At 39.0% G+C, this 21,950-nt stretch overlaps 1 long non-coding RNA gene across 1 annotated transcript in view; it reads left to right on the top strand.

The window, feature by feature from the left end:
- The window catches only part of LOC134510919 (uncharacterized), an 86,243-nt gene extending 65,206 nt beyond the window's left edge, over positions 1 to 21,037 (top strand). Inside the window, exons 2-3 of the long non-coding RNA XR_010069755.1 lie at positions 18,767 to 18,811; positions 20,924 to 21,037. This is a non-coding gene — a long non-coding RNA (uncharacterized LOC134510919). The remainder of the gene's footprint in view (positions 1 to 18,766; positions 18,812 to 20,923) is intronic.
- The last annotated feature ends 913 nt before the right edge of the window (positions 21,038 to 21,950 follow it).

Consider the following 21,950-nt stretch of genomic DNA (forward strand, 5'->3'; position numbering starts at 1 on the left):
CTGTTACTGGGAGGTGAATATTCAACGAGGTAGCTTTTATTTTATTTTTTTCTCCAATTCACTGAGAGAGATTTTGACAACAAGAATTAGGACCAATTTCAGTCTTAACTGATTCACATCACTTCTGCATTTGGTCCCCAGTGTATAAAAACAGAAAATACAATAGGATTAGATTGCTGCATTTCCCTGTTTATTAGCCATTATTTCTCGTTGTGTTGTTTGTTTCGTTTGTTTTGCTTTTTGCTTCCTGACAAGGCCATTGAAGACTGCCTACGGAGAAACCACTTACTCAAATTGCTCCTTGTGGAGGGAAGGCAGAGTTTTAGAAATGAAGCTTGAGCTAAACAGCAGATTCTGCCTTCTTTTCTATGTGGAGAACCTTAAGTGACTTTCTTGCCTGTTCTGTAAACAACTGGGGATGAATTCAGTACGTCTGTGCAAATTTCAGGTTGTGAACAAATAGAAGATGATGGTTTTAAATCAGGATTTTTTTTTTTATTATTAATGTTACTTGAGCACAAACCTGGTTTATCCTAATACTCTATACAAATTATATCCCTTGTTCTATCAGAAGATTTGAGTGAGCAGTGGAAAATGCAGGGAGGCAGCAGAGATAGCAGCTGTGGTGGCTGAGAGAGGACTAACAGGAGAATGCTAGTGATGCCATCCCCACCTTGCTGCTGAAGTGCTTGACCAAGCACTGAGGCTAAAGCTAGAATCCTGCAAAATGCCAGGCAAACAAGATCACTCTTATCCTGTGGAAAAACCATTATTTTCTCCTATTGATGCAGTGTAAAAGCCTAAAAGTTCAGGCTCCTAAGGTATCTTGAGTGTCTAAATAAGTTAGGAAAGTTTTCCTGAGCTGCTCTCCTGAGTATGCAAACAGCATTTTAGGTTCCTGAGTGCTTGGTTAAGTGCCTGCGCTTTGAGCTGTGATGAAATTAGACCAAGAGGTTACAGAAAGCTTTGCTTTACAGTTGCTCACTTGTCAGCAAAGAGGACTCAGCAACTAAAAGGCAAAAACGTTCACCAATAATTGAAAGAAACTGCCATGTTTTTCTAAGTGCAGGGAAAAGGCTCCGTGTGTGGTCTTTTAATTATTCTACTTATGAAATCAAGCAGCAATCAGTGGAAGCATGCTTCCTGTTTCTCAGTACTGTCAAATCCAGCTTCAGAAACTTGACATCCCTATTCCCTTTTTTTGCAGAAATAGCATTGGACTATCTCTGGATCCAAATTCCTGGCATTGAAACATGATGAGTGGAAATTTTATATCTGGAAGAATGGATATCTGACTCCTGAAAATTTAGCCATATTTGTCCCAGATAAATCTTAGGAAAAAGCAGTTCTTGTCTCCCTATGTGTTAGAGGGCACCTTCTGCTAGCTCAATATCCAACATTTTACCAGACAACTCAGTTATATAACTAAAACCAGGTACTGTACTTTACTTTTGATCACATTTTTATATACAGAACATCATGTTTAATTACAGAATATGAATAATTTTGCTCAGTGTCTCTGAAAACCTGATCTCTGTACGTTAGCAGTTTTATCTAAAATCTTATTTCTGTCATCTATGCCTTGTTTACATGTTCTCTGGTTCGTTTAGCTGGTGCAGAAGGGCTACTGCCTCTGAGCTGCTTCTCCTTTCCTTGTTATCAGGTATAGTTTGAACAAACCCCAACAGAATTCAGGACGTCTAGGTAACTGTATAGTCATAATTGCATGATGGAGTTTATTTTTTTAATAAGGTAATCCTACATTCATCAAACAGTTACATGAAAACTAAAATGCAGGCTTTATTATTTATGGATCAAGTAAAGATTTAATAAATTTGGCTCTCTCCGTCACCTTCTTCAAATGTCTTTTCCTGTCAACAGTCGTGTGCTGAATTGTTATTTTTCCCGAGACAGTTGTTCATTAGGAGAAGGACAATATATTATGTGGTAACCCAAAGGTGAGAAGTGGAACAATCTTCTGTGACGGAGCTGGTGTGGTGCAGGAACCCATGCACTGGCTGTCACTAATCAACTGTGGTCTTAACAATCAAAAACATAGGATATTTTGTAGCTCTTCAGGATATTATTTGAATTTCTAGTCACTGCTGTACCAAATCAGATGAGTTGTCTCTATAGTTTAGAATAGTGTCTTGAAAAGTTGCCAGTGAGGAAGAGGCAAGCAAACAGGCAATAGTGGAGTAATATTATCAGAGACAGGGATTCTCATTAACCTCCACTAGAGATTGTTTTGTGCCCTGCAGCATGTGAGTCGTTACGCCTGTAACAGATCACCCCCTGATGGAAGTCAGCGGCTTTATGCCATTTTGTTTTAGATGAGAATCTGATATTTGGCAGAAGGGAATAGAGTCTCTTTGTTTTCAGTCCATTTTAACCTTCCTGAGATGTACTCTTTGCTTTAAATAAACATCCAATACTTTCTCTGAATCCTATTACATGATTGGTTTCTACAGTCTATCAAGACAATGAATATTAGAAGTTAATTATGTGCAATATGTAATTATGTTAGCAGCCAGACTTAAATGTAATATACTTTGATATCACTGAATCCTTCCGTGTTGTTTTTTTCTATCAAAATATAAGCAGAAGTTTCTGACCTACCTCCTGTCTATATCACACTACGTTTTCTGTGCTGCTATCATAGCTCATCTTAATTGGGAGTATTCATATCATCTATGTTTGCGATTAAATTAGCCACCGGGGCTAATCTGTGTATATTCAACTATTGATGTAAAACAGAGAGTACTCCTGTTCCAGAGAGGTGGCTTTTTTTTGTTCTTAGCACATACAGAAGTGTTCTTCATGTCTGCTCATTGTTACACTCAAAATCTTGTTTACAGGCACAGAAGAAACACCCCCTCTATATGATAAAGTCAAGAACGCGTTGTTAGTATAATTGAAAATTTAACAGTCTAATTCAAGAACCACTATTAGTCTAGTTCCAATTCTTACAGAAAAAGGAAGAAAAAATAATAACACAGCTAAAATTGTTATACGCACACTTCCTAGTTCCTACCCAATCTGCTGGTGTTAGGCTTATGTCTCCACTGCTCCTCTGGGTGTTGAGCTTGAGGGTTTCATGTGGGTGGTACTGCTGGGGTGTTACAGTGAACTTTCAGCATCTTGAGTCCTTTGCCATGAGAAATATAATGTTTGTGTTGAGGGTTTCTTCTTGTTCACTCTAGGATTGATTAGGAGTGATTTTTATACATTTGCTAACTTGCTTTTATACCTTTGCTCTGTCTTCATTGGTCCGCAGTTCCCCATTACACCTGAATGTACTATATATGGTGCTTTTCCCTATGATAGGTATTTTGTTTTCATAGCGTCGTAGACTGGTGGGAGTTGGAAGGGACCTTAAAGGTCATCCAGTTCCAACCGCCCTGCCATGGTCAGGGACACCTTCCACTAAACCCAATTCTGTCCAGCTCCAGGTCTGCATTTCTTTACCTGACCTATAACCACGGGGTCTCCAGTGCCAGCCTGTCCCCCTTCCTTCAGCATCCTGTCCTTGTGGCCCTCGTCACCGCATCCTGTCTTCACTGCTCAAGGGCTCTGCCGTTGTACCGGGCCTGCGTTTTTCTGCACTGCATCATCATGTTAGAGTCATAAATACCTTATCCGCATAGTTACTGCTTTCTATATAAAAGCATATAAAGTTGCACTATACAAAGGTAAACAAAAGTAAAATAAATTAGCCATAGACACATGGTTAATATGAGAAATTGCTGTCACAGCTAAACTAAGTAAAACAAAGCTGGAGGCAGGTCAAGAAAAGTTCAGACAGAGCAAGCCTGACAAGCCTTAGTCCCGAGGGCTCATAATTCTGTACGAAGCTGATGGCCTGTTACTAGCAATGGCAATACCGTATTACATGGTTACCTGGTTACAGCATCTTTTGTTTACTCCTCTTTCTGTTGCATCTTGCCTGAGAGAGCAAAGGGAGAGATGAACATTCATATAATGTTATTATAAGGAATTGGGTCATTATTCTGGGCAGAGTTCTCAGTAATTCAGTTGCTGAGTAACAGCTCTTGAAAAGCCTACAGTTTAAGCTCATCACTAGCATAACCCGCCTCTGATCACTCTGCGTGTTATTACTGTTTTTCTTTTGGCTACACTACTATGACCAGGAAACCACTCTTTTTTTGATAGCACATTCTCTTCCCCAACTCCATGAGTCCCAAATGTCCTTACTGGAACCAGTAAGAGTAGATAAAGCTAAAATATGTGCCAGAAGTGGGTTCGCAATGGCGGGAAAACCTGTGTTTTTCCAAGTGTTTCTCAGTGCAGCACACATTGACACCAGCCTCCTGACTGCATTCAGACAGTAAACTGTGCATGACAGCACAGTGACACCCATGTGATGTGCTGCTTCCTCCGTTGAACATGTTGTCCTTTGGGGGCAAATGGACCAATCTTTCTCTTTGCAAATATTTCAGAAACCAGCTTGGCCATAAGAGATATGAACATAACTTGATGTCAAATGCATGGCGGTAAGTGAAGGAAGAAAAACTTTGGTGATTATAATTGAGTTACTTTTAGCAGAATCCAAATGCTGTTAATTCTAGCCCAGGGGTGAGTCGGCTGAGATTTGTAACTGAGAACGGTGCTGCCAAGGCAGCTGCATGCAGCTCTGAAGGGGGAACTGCTTTGTGCTGTTTCTTTACCTCAATCAATGAGTGCACCTATTTCAAACTTACCGTAGTAAACCCAGACGAATTTAAGCTAGTTGTGTTAGGTATTGGTAAGAATATAGTCACAGCTGCCTGAAGCTGAGCTCTCGCTGTGAAGTGTGCCTGGGCTCTTCTTCTGCTACAGTAATGCTATTGCTGGTGTCTGAGCCAGCTACTGTACTGATAACTTGTCTGGGTTTTGACTGTGCTGTAGGTACTGCACAGTACTGTAAAGGACAATGGGAAAGGATTTCTATCCCATTTGTTGGAATACAAGGATGATTAGCTTTAATTTGGTCTCTGTAAGTAAGAGCTGTTTCTAAATGAGTAAAGACAGGAAAAGATAAATTTAGGACTTTACCTCAATGAAGAAAAAAACCCCATATTCAGATCTAGAGAACACTTTTTACATAGCTAACACAGATTGAAATGAGGACTTTGATGCCTGTGGTGCATCCAGTTCCAGCTGGCTACCTTCTTCAACCTAGGTGAACATTTTTCTCCTCATGAAGACCTGAACTATTTTTTCCCCCATGTGGCGTCATGTCTGGATGAACGAAATTCTGACAGGAAAAGTTCATACACTTTTTTGTCCCAATGGGTAAGTCAAAGCATTACTTCAGTTCTAGTAAATCTGTCTCTTAGATTTTCTTCATGTTTTTCATTGTTTTCTGGATGACATGTTTGGCTTGATATTTGTGGCCTGTAGGAGATCTGAAAGCAGTATTAATTCCCTGCAGTTCTAGAGGGGAGAAAAGATCTCTTTAGATGCCTCCAGAGCTGTTACATAAATTTTTGAGTTACCATACAGGGCTCCAAATTACCTGTATTAACTCAGGAAATGGGCCTGTCTGCTTTGGAGTATAGCTGGATGAAGAGTCTGGTTTAACGAGCAGCAGTTGTACAAAATGGAAACAAGATGTTACGGTAATAAAGAATAGGATGGGGAGTAGTAAGGAATACGGTATAAAGCTGCTATCCCAATAAATCAACAATCTGATCTCAGCAACGATACTGTAACTCTTACTCCATCTCAGAAAGGATATTGAAAGACTATGGAGAGGTCAGATAGAGGTGACAAGATGTGGTACAGGGAGAAACACTTTAACCTGAAGGCAGTTTTAAAACCTAGCTATGTTTACTTTGGAAAGCTGCAAATAATAGTGAACTCAAAGTTGAATAGTTTAGTAATTCAGATTGTCTCTTTTATCTCTTTTTTATGACACAAAGCAAAAGGAACTGTTGCTTTGAGAGTGACGAGTCCTTGAATCGATGGATTTAGCAAAGTTCAAGGAGGAACTGAACAAGACTATTGGAATAATTAGTACCAACAAAAAATATTACAAGGAGTACAAAACTTTGTAAATCAGGATTTGATCCTTCTCCAGCAACTGAAGATCGGAACAAGTTTCTTTGGGAGGTGAAATTATCCCAACCCCCATTCCTCAGCACTGGAGCTGATCTCAGGCCAGATCCAGGACTCCTTAGTCCTCTGGTATGGGAATTTAAGAAATTCTTATGCTGTCAGTGAGCATACACTTGTAATGTCTCAAAAGATCTTCCATTTAGTTAATATTATGAACTTTCGATATATATATTCTAATAATTTCTTCTCTTGTGCCATGACTCCTTCTGCATCTGCTATATCTTTCATGAGATAGAGCAACATATTTGAAGAAATTATGCTTGTTATCTCAGTTTGTAGTACTACAGATTTTCAAAATTATTTCCAAGTCTAGATTTTTAAGCAAGAATTTTTAAACTACGTTTTTTTGAAACCAACTCCAACAACATGTAGGAGTAATTTAAATTATTATGCCTCTTGCCTCCTTAAATCTGGTAGTTCTGTACTACAGCTTGTTACTTAGATACTGTTTCTGCTACTAATTAGAAACTGCAAATCAAAGCCTAATTATGCATCTCAGCTATGAAAACTGTGCAATACCAAAGAGTAGGTGTATTAAACTCTTTAATACTTGACGCAGGCTGTAGAATAAAAAATAGAACAGTGAAAGCATGTTCCCAGGAATTGTGAAAATAAGGTTCAGCTGGTACAAGCTGGAAATTTTTATTATGCTATTTAGGCAATGCTGTTCTGGTTTTTTATGCTACCTTTTCCATAGTCTCCTTTTTAGACATACAGATTTCCACAGTTGGCTATGCTATCTAAGAGCCACGTATCACTTTTTTTTTCTACAACTACTAGTCCTGTTAGTGTATACCATGCTGAAGTTTTACCAATGTATTTTCGTATTGGTTAGAAGGAATTTGATTTAGTCTGTCCATGAGGTTGCACTCTGTGCAATCTTGCCATGTGTTGATTTAACCTGAGATGAAAATGACTTAAAAAATATCTATGAAGTGTGAACTGAATTATAGAAGACAAATTTATCACATCGCTTGTCTTGTGGAGTTGAAATCGCACCTTTAATTAAACTAGAGCAGGTTTGACTAGAGAGAAAACCTTTAACTTCAGATGTAGTATGTACCATCATGCAATCTGTTAAAGAGAGCTAATGTGTTGAACTCAGTGGCTCCAAGCAGAATTTGTAGAAATTTCACTATCAGATCACGAAAACATGACATATAGGCATTAAGATTTTCTTTGAGGCTGCATGACTAAACTGTGTTTTAGACAAACATTTATACACAAATGATTTCCCAGGTAATAGGGAATAACCAGGAAAAAGATGGTTCCTGATACAGAATCCCCTTTCTAAATCTAAATTTCTCTGATTATTAGTTTTCTTTTTCCAAGTTAACTTAAATTTGAAGAAATTGTTGAAGTTGTTTCCACTTTTCATTTTCTAGCCTACTCTAAAGCACGCAATCTGCAGCATTTAGAACTGCTAACATTAGTTGAACGCTACACAGCCTTTCCACAGATATGCAAAATTTTGAATGGTTTTACTTGGTTCATGAACTTTTTGCTAGTGGATCCCATGGAAAAGCAAATTTTAGCTACCCTAAAATGTGGAAAGCAAATTTTAAATTTATATTGTTTGTTCTGCATGCCAGCAATATAATTCCATGATTCCCAGCGTTGGCACGTAGACTTATCGTGTTATCACTGAATTCAACACAGACAGCTCCAATTACAAATATGACATTCTCCAATCAACTCCTTATAAAATGCTTTCCAACTGATAAATATCCTATAAAAAACCCCAAATAAATTGTTATCGCTTTGTGGATCAAAGGGAAAAATTAGAATTTAAAAAATTATTCTTTATGATGTATTCATGGCAAAATTTTGACCACTCCTGGGTTGAACTGTGCATTTCACCTTCCCCTCTGCATCCAAAATAATGTATGAACTGATGATTAGGAGACTTTTCTAAAAAGTTTTGACTTTCAGGCCAGGAACCAGTCAGCAACTGTCCTGCCTGACCTTTTTGCTATTAGAATGAATCCAGAAAGATTTGGTCTCTAGGAGATCACAAATAATTCTTAGTTGATTCATGTAAATGTCCTACGCTTTTATTTGCTTAAAGCATATACAGGAAGTAATACATGGTTTTCAAAACAGTCAGCCGCCTGAGTTGAATGAAATTCAGCTAAAAGGTGCATATAGCTAGTATAATCCATGACAAGCAGTCACTAAATCTAAAGAAGTATTTTGTTGCCCCAAGAAACAATAGCTGTTATTATCACTGTCTCTGTGACATGGAACACCAACAACACTGGCACTGTGAGAGACATTTATCAAGTCATTGCCAAATTTCAGTGTCTCTGTTGACAGATGGGGACTCTGCAATTATGGCAGGGAATGCCAGGTAAAGCAAAACAATCTAATCGTACCATTAAAAAATGTAGTTCTTTCCCATGTGGCTTATAAGCATGGGAAGGGGATCTGTCTTTTTCAGTGCACAATTAAAAACAAATGCAGTTTTCACTTTTGTCCTTTTTTTTGTTTCTAATAACAGTGTTGAAAGCTGCGCATGTTGAAAGGATGCATAGACTCAGCAGTCAGATAGAAGGCAAATAAAAAGGATATATGTAGACAGAAGACAATGGAAAGGAAGGCAGTAACATCTCTGTTTTCTACTATAGTAACTGGCAAAATATGCAGCTATTCTTCTATTCTTCCAGGATTTCTATTAGTTAATTATGCAGTGAAATTATTATTTTAATGGGAAAAAATCCATTAAGAAGTACAAATTCTCTTTTGTTCCTATTGCTGGTAAAGCAGCCTTTAGAGGCCTTCACAGATTATTTGCTCAATTTGAACAATTTTTTCCACTCCTAGTTTGAATGTGATCCAAAGAAATGTCTGTGCCTAGTGCTAATTAACTAACTTTCTATCGATATGGACTTTATACTTGAACTAAATAATATTTGATGGTTTGATAGGCTCTTGCCTTCTGCTTTGATAACATCTAGTGAATATTTTCATTTGCATTTATTTTTATTCTTAGACCACTACTAAAAGTATCAGAGAGCTAACTTTGGTTTAGCACCAAATCTTATCTCTATAGTACCCTTCCTTTTCACACTAAAACAATGGTTCTACTTGATGTGTGGAGAGATAAAAATTGCTGCTGATAACCCTGAACATTAAGTAAAACAGTGTATCTTGACTATAGAGAGACTATTTTTACAGCAGCCTTGCCTTTCCTAAATTGCTTTTCAAATATGTTATCCTGACTTGCTCTTTGAATGTTCTTTCTGCTTCTCAATTAAGAGAGTAAAGTCTTCTCTTTCTTTAATAGTAACTGAGGTTGGTGGAGTTCCAAATTCATCTTTGGTGAGTTCTTTTAGTCAAAGTTTCAGTCCTTTTCTTCTGAGCTTATTGGTTCCAGTGAGACTGTATGTCTGGCTCTTCCGTCATTTTGGTTTTTTTCCAAATTCATTATTCTGTCTGTGCCAGTCACAGAAAATGTTATTTGAATCTTTCCTCCTGCTGATATCAAAAAAGCATCCTGACACCACTGGAAAACATAGCATTATTAGACCTTTTGGGCAACAAGTGAGTTTGGGGGCAGCCACAGTTTGGGCCTTCTCTTTCCCTTTCTGATCCTCAGTCAGTCCCACCTCTGTAGGCTGTGTCCTTCACTCATGTTTGCACTAGAAGCACCAAACAAATGGTCCTGTTGTTCACCACTCCACCAAAGGGCACAGAATTTCCTTGCCCAACACAAAGCCCTCTGCATGGGCACCCACTTATCACCGCAGTTCCCCTGTACCCAGCAGTTCTGAGCAGCGGTGGAACAGACTGATGTGGACAGGGACACAAAGTGTCACAGATACACAACAGTGTTGATGCTTAGTAAGGCCGATATCTTTCAGTACTGTGCGCACATGGAAACACATTTTCTCTCTTTGACCTCATGCGTCTCCTGTTCAATGTAAAATCCTAACGTATATTTCTGTCACCAATTTGTGAATGTCCAGACATCATCTTAGAGAAAGCTCATCACTATTCCAAGGTCTGTTCCTCCCTTCTCTAGTTACTATGGACAGTATCAGCCATCTGTCACTTAGACCTAAAACCTGGAGATAATGTTTAGCTCAGACCACCACTAGCTTGTATCTTAAATCCTCCCGATCCAATTTGTATAATCTCTTTAGGATATGATTTATTTCTTCTTGAAATGAAATATTTCTTGATTTCTTTTCCATTATGCCCTCTTGACATGAACCTAGTATGTGTTCTACCGCCTGAGACCTCTGAGACACTCAGTTCATCTAATATCTTCAGAGCAGACATAGCAGCAAACTGTAGTACTCTCCTTAGGAAGAGCACCAATCATTTGTTTCTGAACTGTAGCAAAAGAAAAATGTGTCCTTTTGTACCCTAAGCGGGTGGTCAGAGAATCTCACTGGCTCTGAATTCAGACATGCACCCAAGTCCCACACTGTCCTGAGGAGGTTCACAGCTAGATCTCTCATGTTTCAGGAGCACCTTACTCACGAGGATGTTGGCTAAGCTGGTATTTTCTACTCCTTCACAGCAGAAACACAGCAACAGTACAGAATAGAAAGCCAGCCCCATAGGCTGGAGAAGGATGACCAAATGGAGATAGATCAGTAAATTCAATTAAGAAGTATTGTTCATTTATTGATATTAAACTGCAGAACCAATTTATGCAACAGAGTCCAAAACCTAGGACTCTCCCACCTTATTAAGTACACTAACAACCATGGAGTCATAATCCTTTATAAGGGAATGAAAATGGGAACTGAATATAGGAGAAATACAGAAGCGTCACCAAGGCATGCTGGCATGTCATTAGGAGGCCAAAGCTCAGATAAAAAGAAAGGCTTCTACAGGTACATTGGCAGCAACAGCGAGACTGAAGAAAATGTGGGTTTGAGCTGTGCCATCAGGCTGAAGACTTTATGATGAAAAGTGTGGAAAAATCACCTACTCAGCAGCTTCTTTGCTTCAGTCTTTAGTGGCAAGGTCTGTTGTTTCAGGGAGAGAAGTGCTACACATGGTAGAGGAGGATCAAATTATGGACTATTTAAGAAAACTGGATAGACACAGGTCTGCAACCAGGTTGGGTGCCTGCAAGTGTGCACTATCCAACATTGCAAGGCCACAGTTCCTATTGTCTTTGAAAGCTCGTGACAATTGTGGGAAGTCCCCATTGGCCAAGGAAAGGAAATGTTACGCCCATCTAAAAGGCAAGAAAAGGGATCTGGAGCCTGGTAAGCATCATTTCTGTGCCTAGGAAAAGTATGGAGCATGTTCTTCTAGAAGACTTTTTCATAGTGAAAGACAAGGAGGATGAATAGTTAGCACAGGTTTATCAAAGGCAGATTGTGCCTGACCAGCTTCAGTTCCTTCTGTGTTCAAATGACTGACTCATTGGATACAGAGAGTGCAGTAGATATCATTTAACTTAACGTTAGCAAGACTTTTGTCATAGCTTCCCATGGTATCTTCTTAGTCAAATTGAGAGATATGGACTGGACAGATAAAGCATTAGGTGGGTGGAGAAATGGCTAGACCAATGGGCAATGTGATCAAAGTCCATTCCAAGAAATTTCAAAGGGCACATCTCAGTGGCTGATAATGGGGACAGTTGTGTTGAGGGAAATGCATTTGTTTAGCCTGGTAAAGGGAAGAGCTGATTGATGTCTTCCAGTACCTAACGGAGAGCTATAGACAAGATAAAGACTCTTCTCAGAGGTACGTGATGAAAGGACAAGAAAAAACAGTACAAAACTGGACTTAAAGAAATAAAAGTGCACTCACTGTGGATAACCAAGCAGTGTAACAGGCTGTGGAATCTCCAACATTGGACATTCTCAAAACTTGTCTGGACAAAGCCCCGTGTGAAGTGTCAAGTTAGATCAGGTTGCTCTGAAATTAGATCAGATTACTTTGAACAGGAGGTTGCACTAGACTGCCTCCAGAAGTCCTTTACAACTTAAAATTTTCTATGATTCTAGGCTTTTTCTGCATGTAGAATCTTCCATACTTTTCTGCACAGTATCAAAGCTTCAATGGACAGGGTGTAAGGTGGCTTCACCCTTCTGTGAAATGGAAGAGGTGGGTTTTTTAACCTTTTCAGTCTTCCCAAGACATGAAGCTTTCAAGGAGGAGGGTTCTAGCTACTATCTCCCATAGAAAATCTATGTACAAAGAAAAGCAAGAGCCTTTCTTTAACGGGATATTTTGAATAGATCCCTTTATTTCAGAAAAGAATTTCTAAGCTGTGGATCCCAGGTAAATAAGGGTGCTTATGCTCCTGTGTTTCACATTTCCTACGTGGTAGTTTTTGGCACTGTGCTTTCTGCTTAGCCAGAACATTTCTCTGGGTTTCTACTATGAGCTAATGGCTCTCCTTGGCAGTGGATACCACCTAAAGCTCAGGCATCAGGCTCTGCATTATGGAAGAAATAATTATTGGCTCTAGATTCAAGCCACTATGCATTATGTGTAACACTGGTAGTAATAGGGTCAAAAGTGCACAGCAGAACATTCTTCTGAAGTTTATCTTGCAGGTAGTCTGCGTCTTTGTTTTTAATCTCTTTTGCTGGCATGGTTTTTGGCTAGTTTTGTATATTAGAATTCATGAACCAGAGTCCTACTCATATGCAAACCTTCTGCAAATGACTTTTGATATAATTAAAGTATACTGTTTGTTAGTTTTGGTTGATTTGGATACAAATGAAGACTGATCATATTCTTCCTGCGTCAATTAGTGAATTAGCTGTTTGATCTACTAATTAAAGAACAGTGGTTTCTGAAGACACTTTGTTAAGACTGCATTTGATAAATTATTTATTTGACTTGAGTCTATTCCAAGCTATCTTAGCTTGTGGCTTAGGCTTTAGTATTACAAGCAAAATATGTCTGTTACCTACCTCAACCATGAATACATTATATAAGTGTGAAATGAACTTTTCCCCTTCAGTTTGCTGATGTGAGAGGGTAGGATAGGAAATTCTCACAGCTGGCAGACAAAGAATTACTGTAGTTGCAAAGTGGTTGGAAACACAAATGTTGATTATTTCAATGAAAGAATTTAATTAGGGTTCCTAAAGAACAGGATATTACTGACATCATTGATTGGCAAAATGAGCAAAGTAATACAGCGCTTACCATTGCAATAGCTCTCTCTTAATGATGCCATTATTAGAATTTGGCTGGCATCCTGAAATGTGTACAATAGCTTGGCAATCGAATAACGATTTGGAAATTGCAGATGTAAGGCAATGATGTGAAAGGCAAAGGTTCACTGAAAAGAAGTCCAGACCAAGCATTTTTAGTGCCTCTCAAATTCATGGATCTGTAACGGACTGACTCTTCCTCAAAAATACTGCAATGTATAGGATAATTTAAAAAAAAAAAAAAAAAGAAATAACTGGCTTTTCTTAGTCTCACTTTCCCACAGGCAAGCTTTCATTCCTTTTTAGCTTTACTCCCTCCATTATTAGAAATGTTCTTCTATCTTACGCTATCCCTCTAATCAAGATTTAACAGGTTTTCTGAGGAGCTTCACTATTAGATCTGCACTGATGTTCCATTAAGGGAAAGAAACAAGGGATAGGGACTTCCTTAGGCTCCTGTTATAGATCATCTTATGGATATTCAGTTTTCAGATGGGGTGCATTCACTGACCTAGAGCAGTTTCTGGATTGCTCTAAATTGCAACACTCTTGCAATATCCTCAGTAAAGCCACACCAGGGAAGACTCCTTTCTTGCTCTAATACACTCCATTCTTCTCTGACACACCTGGCACACAGACTGGTAGTGGAGAGACATAGCTGAGATAGCCATAAAACCTGGCACTATTTGTACCTATGACAAATCTTTGGTTGCTGCCTATAGTCACATCGCATCCTTTCTGCAGTATTTAAGCAGTTTAAAAGTGCATTAGATCTGGTTCATATAATGTGGACTAAATAGTGCAAACATAAAGTAGGTATTGATCATGAATTCATGGAATAAATGTTTTCACACTGAAAAAATAATGATGATTTTTGAGAGTTGTGAGAGTTGACGGGTTTCTTGCCCAGGAAGGGCTGATTTCTTCTTACGAAAAAAAAATATTGGCAATCGTAAAAACAACTTAATTTATCATAATATGTTAAAGAATAGGTCAAAATCAAAATGCAGTTTTCAAAAATAATTCTGGTTGGATCAAGCCTTTTTTTTGTTAATTGATTTATTGAGCTTTTAAACTCTCTGAATTTGGATAGCCAAAAGCAATACTAAGCACTTTTATTTTCAATTCTTTTTAAAATACTTATGGAGAGGATATAGAGGATTGAATTAAAAAAGAGAAAAATATTTAGATGAATGGTATGTGGAATGAAAGAATGAAGAAGGCATATCTAATCTATAGTTGGAGCTTATAAATTCTCTCCTCTCCTCATACTCCCTTTCTTTCTCTTCCCCAGTAGAGATGTGGGTTGGTATGTTGGTATTTGAAACAACTGCCTTTAACAGAACCGTTTATAGGAGAGATTGAATTTAGGATACTGTTTTAAGAAAAAAATACTTGAAATGGAATTACATTTGATATTCACGTGCAGCTAATATTAGTCCTGGTAACTAGGAAAGGAGAAATATTTTGAAAAACTTCTTGTGGTATGAATATCCCCAAATACTTTGGATTGCACTTTACATTGAGTAGATCCCAATGATTCTTCAAATTTGATTTCCATCTAATAATAAATTGCAGTGAATTCCTCCCAAACCCCTCATTGCTGAACATACAGTAATAGCAGACAACAAAGTTCTTTTGGTTCTGTGTGCAGCCACTTTCAACTCCAAATTCCTTCACATGTTTTCAGTTGCTGAGATTATCTAGACTCTGATTACATTCTGACTTTGCTCTGTTTGAGCCTGCAGCTTCTATTTTAAAAATGGAGCAGAGCTGTTCCCTTCATTCATTTGCCTGCATGTAGTATTTCCCTATTCCTGCCAGGTCAGCAAGGCTGTGCCTTTTCTCCCCCACCACCCAGCCCCAAATGTGAAATAGGTTACCTTCCAGGTGATTCTGACTAACTTCTTCCCAATATTATTGTCTACCTGTAGGTAGTTCCTGGTAAATCAGTGAAATATTAGAAGCTGGCTTTCTAACTATTTATAAACCTCTTGTATAACAATTAACCAGCTGTTAGCACTGCACAGTCACTGCAAAAATTGTTTAATAATAAATTATTTCCCAAACTTCATGTAAACAAATTTGGTTTTGCTCTCAAAAACAGATACACTGTTCTTGCTGAGATGGAGATATATATAAGAAAGAGTTTGGGACAAAGTCTGTTTAACATCTGAATATACCTGAAGTAATGACTAGAAGTCTTCATGACTTTATTTCTTTTTCCAGTGGAAGAAGTGGGTAGGATTTGTATATTCTTTAGATCTACAAGCATCTGAATATGTTATTCCCCAGGGGAAACACAGAGGTCTGTAGGACTTTCAGCATTGACACTGGCTATGCTGGTATTTGTATCCCCTCAGGTGCGGCTTACTTTCTCTTTCTCTGGCAGCTGATTTAGAGGTCTAATCAACAGTACTACTCTCACCTATCAAGTGAGTGTAATCCTGGAAGCTTTTTTTGACAAAAAAGAGTTTCAGAAAACTTCAAAGCCTTGTTTAGCTTTTTGGTGACAGTACAGTGCTTTGCCGTGAACAAGCCCAGACAGTTTTAGGAGGACAAAACTTAAGGGTTTTGCTAAGACACAGCTGAGTTACTATATGCATTATAGTAGCAGCATCTGGAAATGCAAAAAAAAAAAAAAGTGGAAATATTTCTAGAGACAAATAAAATAAATAAAGTCTGTAGTAATGTTTTGGGTTTTTTTGTTTGGTTTTTTTTTTTTTTTCCCTAAGAAAAAGGTATGGCCATGAATCACAATTTACTTATTATTTTACTTTTGTAACCAGCAAAGTAACTTGAGTGCTCAGTACAATAAATTGTTAAATTCTTGCTTATAACAATAGCCCTTGCCATGTGAAGGCCAATTTTTTTGTGACTTCAATTATTGCTGTTCATACCCTGAACTTGTAACGGTCTTTTCAGTATGGTTATCTGGGAAAGCTTTGGTAATATCCACATGCTTCACAGACACGTAAAAGCTGTGTGGCTGACTACTGAGGACAATCATTGTCATTCCACTAAACTTTAATGATTATTTCAGTTGCCTTTGTTGCCTCCCCAGGGCAAATTTTCTTAATAATTTATGGCAGTACAGTAACCAACAGGCCTAGAACTCAGTGCTGCCATTATGAGCATCTTTTCCTGCTATCTATAAATTCTGATCAGGTCTTCAGGTGATTCATTCTTAACTCTTCTTGTCTGGGTTCTGAGGTCCAAATCTATTTCTAAATGATTCTCTACTGAAGAGATATGTACTGCAGCTCTTATGTTATTTGTTTGAATGATTTTTGTAAGGTATAGTGACAAATTTTTCCAAATGAATAAAGCTATTTATGTGATATCTGTAGCAAGATGGTTTATCTGGAGGATAAGTGATTGTTCTTAAGATATGGCAAAGCTTAAAATAACTAAGCCTTTATGATACTTTCTTTGCTCAGAGTCATATCTCAATGACTGAATGGGGAAAAGAAAACATGATGTGACTGTCATTTGATGTATTGAAGAACTACTGATTTAAAGCAGAGTCTCCAAAGAAATCTTGTTATACAGCAAGCTTATGGCTTAGATTTTATTCAATGAACTTTTAAAACTTGAATTAATGTGCAGTAGTACTTGAAAAAATGTGATTATAAGAGGCCATACTTTAAAAGGACATAACCTTAGAACAGCTTTTTGTTTTCTAGGAGTTCTACATCCTGGGCTGTACCTGGAGAATTACTTAGCATTTTTAATAGTGATGATGCTAGATGATGTTGACTTAGAGTGCAACCACAGCAGGGGTAACAGCTCTTATGATTTATAAATGTTATTTTCTCTTTTGGATTGCAAACTAAGAAAATCAGAAAATAGAGCTATTTCTGCGAGCTGTCGTTCCACACCTGAGGCTCACTTGTCTCAAGACTTTCCATGAAGTTTTCAACCTCTTCTTGGCTGGAAATGATTTATGTGTGAAGTGAATTGATCCCACCAATGGAGAAAAGGGCAAAGAGTTTAATCATAATTTCATGTGTACAGCTTTCCAGTTATTCTCTCCTTGATTCAAATTTTCCACTGCTGTCAGCCAGCTGATATCTGGTGTGATACATAACATCATTGTCTTCCTTCTTCCTCATGGGAATCCTATTATGATCGGCCCATGGAGGTATACCTCTGAGTTTGTAACCTCACCTTTCATTTAATTTCATGCAGATGTTCAGTTAGAAACCAGATTGTCCCATCATCTTTGGTTTTACAAACTGTTTGTAAGCCCTATAGCAGCTGAGCAGTTTTGAAGTAAGTAAGATTGACTTGGGTAATTCTACTTGGACATATGTGTGTACAAGCTTAGGTATGTGGTGGAAGATTAGAAGTGTCTCCTGAGTGAGACAGGAGGGAAGGAAAGGGAGATACTATGTCAAGCAAAGCTTTCCAGAGACTCTGTGTTGGGGCACAGTGAGGGTCAGCAGTTTGCTGTGGACCAGGGGCCATGGGGGCTCCTGGGAACTGTGGGGCAGGACCTTGCAGCCAGGGCACATCCCACCAACAGTTTTGGGGGCAGCTGAGGGCAGTCTCAGCCCCGGCCATCTGGCAGCTCCCTGGGGACAGGGAAAGGCCAAGGCTGGGCCAGGATGTCATCCCAGAGGCCTGGTGAGGGGAACCGGGGTCAGACACAGGCTCCAGATGGGCGAGCAGGTCCCTGGGACAAGGCTGGGCTGAGGCCAGGCCAGGCCGCCTGCCTGCGAGCTGGGGCCAGGCTGTGGCTCAGCAGGGCCTGCAGCAGGCCCAGGCCAGCTGCGACATGGTGCCCAAGGCAGGGGCCCGGCGGGGCCTCAGCTGAGAGCAGCTCTCATGGGCCGGGGATCAGCTCTGTCCATGGCCTCCTTGCCACGTCTGGGAGCCTCTGCCCAGGGTCACAGCAGGCAGGACGGGGGACAGCTCTGACCTGCCCCTGCCCTGCAGCACAGCCCCAGGATGGGAGCTGCCCATCGGACCCAGACTCCCTGGTTCATTCTTCTTCTACACCACGCCTATTGAAGCTCGTGAAGCCAAAGGCCGCAAATTACTTGTAAAGTGTATGCTTTTAAGAATGCAGTGTGTTTCGTACAATTTTCAGAGTAATTGAGTCAGGGTGTGACACTCAGGTTCTGTCTGCTGAGGAGAGATAACATGGTGGTGTCACTGCGGCCTGGTTCTGGAGGCAGCAAATCTGCTAACTGACACTTTATCAGAAGTTATCAAATATAAATAACAGATCAGAACCTTTTGATTTGTAAGGAAGATGATATATCTAATTTTTATTAGTATGGGACGAATTCTTCTAACCACAAATGTATAAAGGTTGGGCATTATCTAATAAAACCCAGACATCACTAAGACAGTAATAGATCAGACATACCCCTTGTTAGTTTGTTGCTGATGGTACATTATTCAATAATATCAACAACTTGATTTTTCTTTCACCTTAATGTACATAATAAATCTAAAATCGCCTTTTAAGAATGTCTTTAAAATTATATTTTCTCTAGTAAGCGTGTCTGAGGAAGATTCCAGATGTGGAGACTTGAACCCAGGTTACAGTTTAATTTTTTTTAATATTTCAACTTTGCTTGTCACAATCCAATATACATTTTATTAATTAGCTTAATAACTCTGACACTGTGCTGTATACTCTTTGCTTTGCCATGGAAATTAATTTGTAGAACTAGGAGAAGTTTGAACATATTCTGTCAGGACCTAATTAATATCTTTATTTACGTCAGCGGCGTGCAGCTTTTTCTTCCTGAGGGCCAATTATTTAATTTCAAAAAGGTCAAGGGGACACAAATCAATATTCAGACTGTTTTTCCAGGCTCAATTAGATTGAGTAAGTTTTTGATCATTTTCTCCCTCAGGCTGCCTTAGTTCAGATGGAAGTGCAAAGTGCCTGTCACTGTGAAGAGCAGCCCCCTCGCAGGACCACAGTCCCCAGGGGACCAGTGGAAACTGTTGAGGTCCTGCAGACAGAAGGAGTGCTAGAGTCTCTTTCAGAGAGAGAGTAGGCTCTGCCTATTTCTGAAGATTCAGCATGACCCCCCCCCCGCCCCGCTTCCTCATTTGATGAAACATCTGATAGAAAGCTTTGAATGACTTATTGACTCTATTAGGACTCACAGGTCTAAAATTACATAGATGGACACATCAGCTTTTACTTTAATGGTTACCATCGATGGAGGTGCACACACAGAGATCAGTTCTTCTTACTTATACTGTGAAACTAAGGTTGGAGCCCTGGCTGGCACTGATGGTGCAGAGTTGGCTTGCATATGTGTTGTAAGTCTAGTGCATCCTACATTTGTTAGCTTTGCTGTATGTGTGTATTGGTCACACCTGGCAGGGTGTGGGACTATGGCCACGCTGGGACAGGGACACCCCTGAGAGACTGCGTGGTCAATGCACACCAGGTGAGGGACTGCAATCCATGGGAGATCCACACTGGGGCATAGGAAGCCCAGTTAGACACATGGAGGAGCAGCAGAGAGAAACTGCTAGGTGCATAACGTCCTCCTGTGCTGCCCATTCCCTCTCCAAAGGGAGAAGGACGGACTGACTGTAACCTGCAGTGGAAACAAGTTGAAATGAGGAAGAGGGAAGTATGGATATTCGGCTTAAGTTGAGCCTGGAGAAGAGGGAGGAAAGGCTTACTTAAATTTCTGTTTGATTGTTTGTCTTCTTTTTTTCCCAGTACCTGAATCGGTAACCAGAAGTTGATGTTAACTGGCAATGAATTAAATTAAGTAAAAAATCCCCTAGTTAAGACTATTTTGCCCATGGCAGGTGTTCAGACTATGTGCATATACCAGCTGTCCTATAGTCTGGGAGGTTTACCTAAATCCGATTCAATAATCAAATGGGATTTGTGGTCGCTTGCTGATGATAATTGTTTACCAGAAGCAAAAAATCAGGAGATAGAATATTTTGCAGATGTGTAAATAATGGTTTTGTTTGAGGTTTCAATCTGAAGCACAATAATGCTATGCTGATTTTATGCTTTTGATGGAGAAAATACAATATAAAGCAACTTAAAAATTAGAAACTAACACAGCTGTGATTTATAACATACACAAATTGTCTTTCCCTGAAACCATCTGGTCAGAATTAATCCAGACAGCAACAAAAAATGTAATAGGTGAATATTAAGCAAAATATCCATGCTCATGCAGAAATATAAGGGGCATAGAGTAAAATCACCTCTACACAGTGTATAAGCCTATCTTTACTGGTAAGCATGTTTCATTTTTGGTCTCCTATGAGAAACTTTATAGCAGATGGAATTAGCGGTGATGTGTGTGTGTGTTTGCATGCATCCTTACCTACCATCCTAATCTATAACTGAATATTACAGTAAACTATTTTTTCCCCCAAATTCTTGATAAGGAAATTGTAAGTTATTAAATCATCTTGAAAAACATTGTTTTGTCTTCAACTATGGTGATCTGGGTCAAAGACCCTTCTTTGGGAAGGAGAAAAGTATTTATCTTATTTAAGTAGTTCTAGCAAAGAAGAGTTCATGGATTAATGCTATGAATATCCATCTTGACAAACAAAATTATAACCTTTTCTAATGAATAGAGTTTCTGGTTCCCTGGAAAATGATGCCAGAGAGGTACCATTTTTAACTTTTCTATCTTTTGTCTTTTCCTTAGGACTGTGACAGCACTTTATGCATGTAAAAGACCCAGAGTTCATGGTTTACCGAGCAGAAACCAGCGATCTCTTCTTGCCTCTACCTCTGCTTCTACTTTTGATGTGCTTTTCTGTGCTGTGGAAACTTGTGCAGAATTGTTATGCCAGTAGGACAGAATTTTATAACCAAAAGTAAGTCTTTCATTTAATAATCCATTAAGTCTAGAATCCTGGATGTTATCTGTCTTGGTGTACCCATTGGATATGTAGGGCTGGACTTCAAAGTACCACCAATTATGTCTATATGCAAAATATATTTAAGGGACTTATCCATGTTTCATTTCAGGGGATTGGAGTCCAGCTATTGATTTGATCACATACCACCTTACCTAAAGATAAATAGTTACCAGTGGTAACTCTGTCTGTGCAAGAGACTATTGAAGTTACAGTACTTAAACAAGACTTTGGAACAAAAGGATCAGAAGTACAAAAGAAACTTACCTGTGTGTGATTGCAAATAAAATTTCATATTAAAAGATTCATAGCTATTGAGAAGAAGCCCCTTTTGATCATGGTTCATAGTCTTTTACGTAAAAAAGGAAAAGTCTATAAGCCAGGCTCTCGGATAGCTAATCCCAAGAGTAGCCTGAATTTTGACATGCACCCCAAACTTGTGTCCTAAGATCCTCTGAATCTTGTAAAAGACATGAAGTCACCGCGAATTTCAGATACCTATGAACACCATGTAAACATGGGACAGGCCCTTCTTAGAAAGGAATATAGGACATTTTTTCTGTCTAATGTCAATGAGTTTGTTGCCTAATGAGTGGCCCCCTAGTTGGTCAGACAAGATAACTAGAGATAGGCAAGACAAAGGATATGTTTACACCAGGTAAATTTACTTTTGATGCTCTAAAGTGCAAAATGCATCTAAAAATTTTCCTCCTATGAGCACAGCTGTCTCAGCCAAGCCTGTATCTAAGGTGCCCTGACTATAGAGGGGCTGTGTATTTGGCCTAGAGCCTATCCTTAGGACTGCTTGTAAAA

This window comes from Chroicocephalus ridibundus, chromosome 2 (genome assembly GCF_963924245.1).
Source record: "Chroicocephalus ridibundus chromosome 2, bChrRid1.1, whole genome shotgun sequence".
Lineage (NCBI taxonomy): Eukaryota > Metazoa > Chordata > Aves > Charadriiformes > Laridae > Chroicocephalus > Chroicocephalus ridibundus.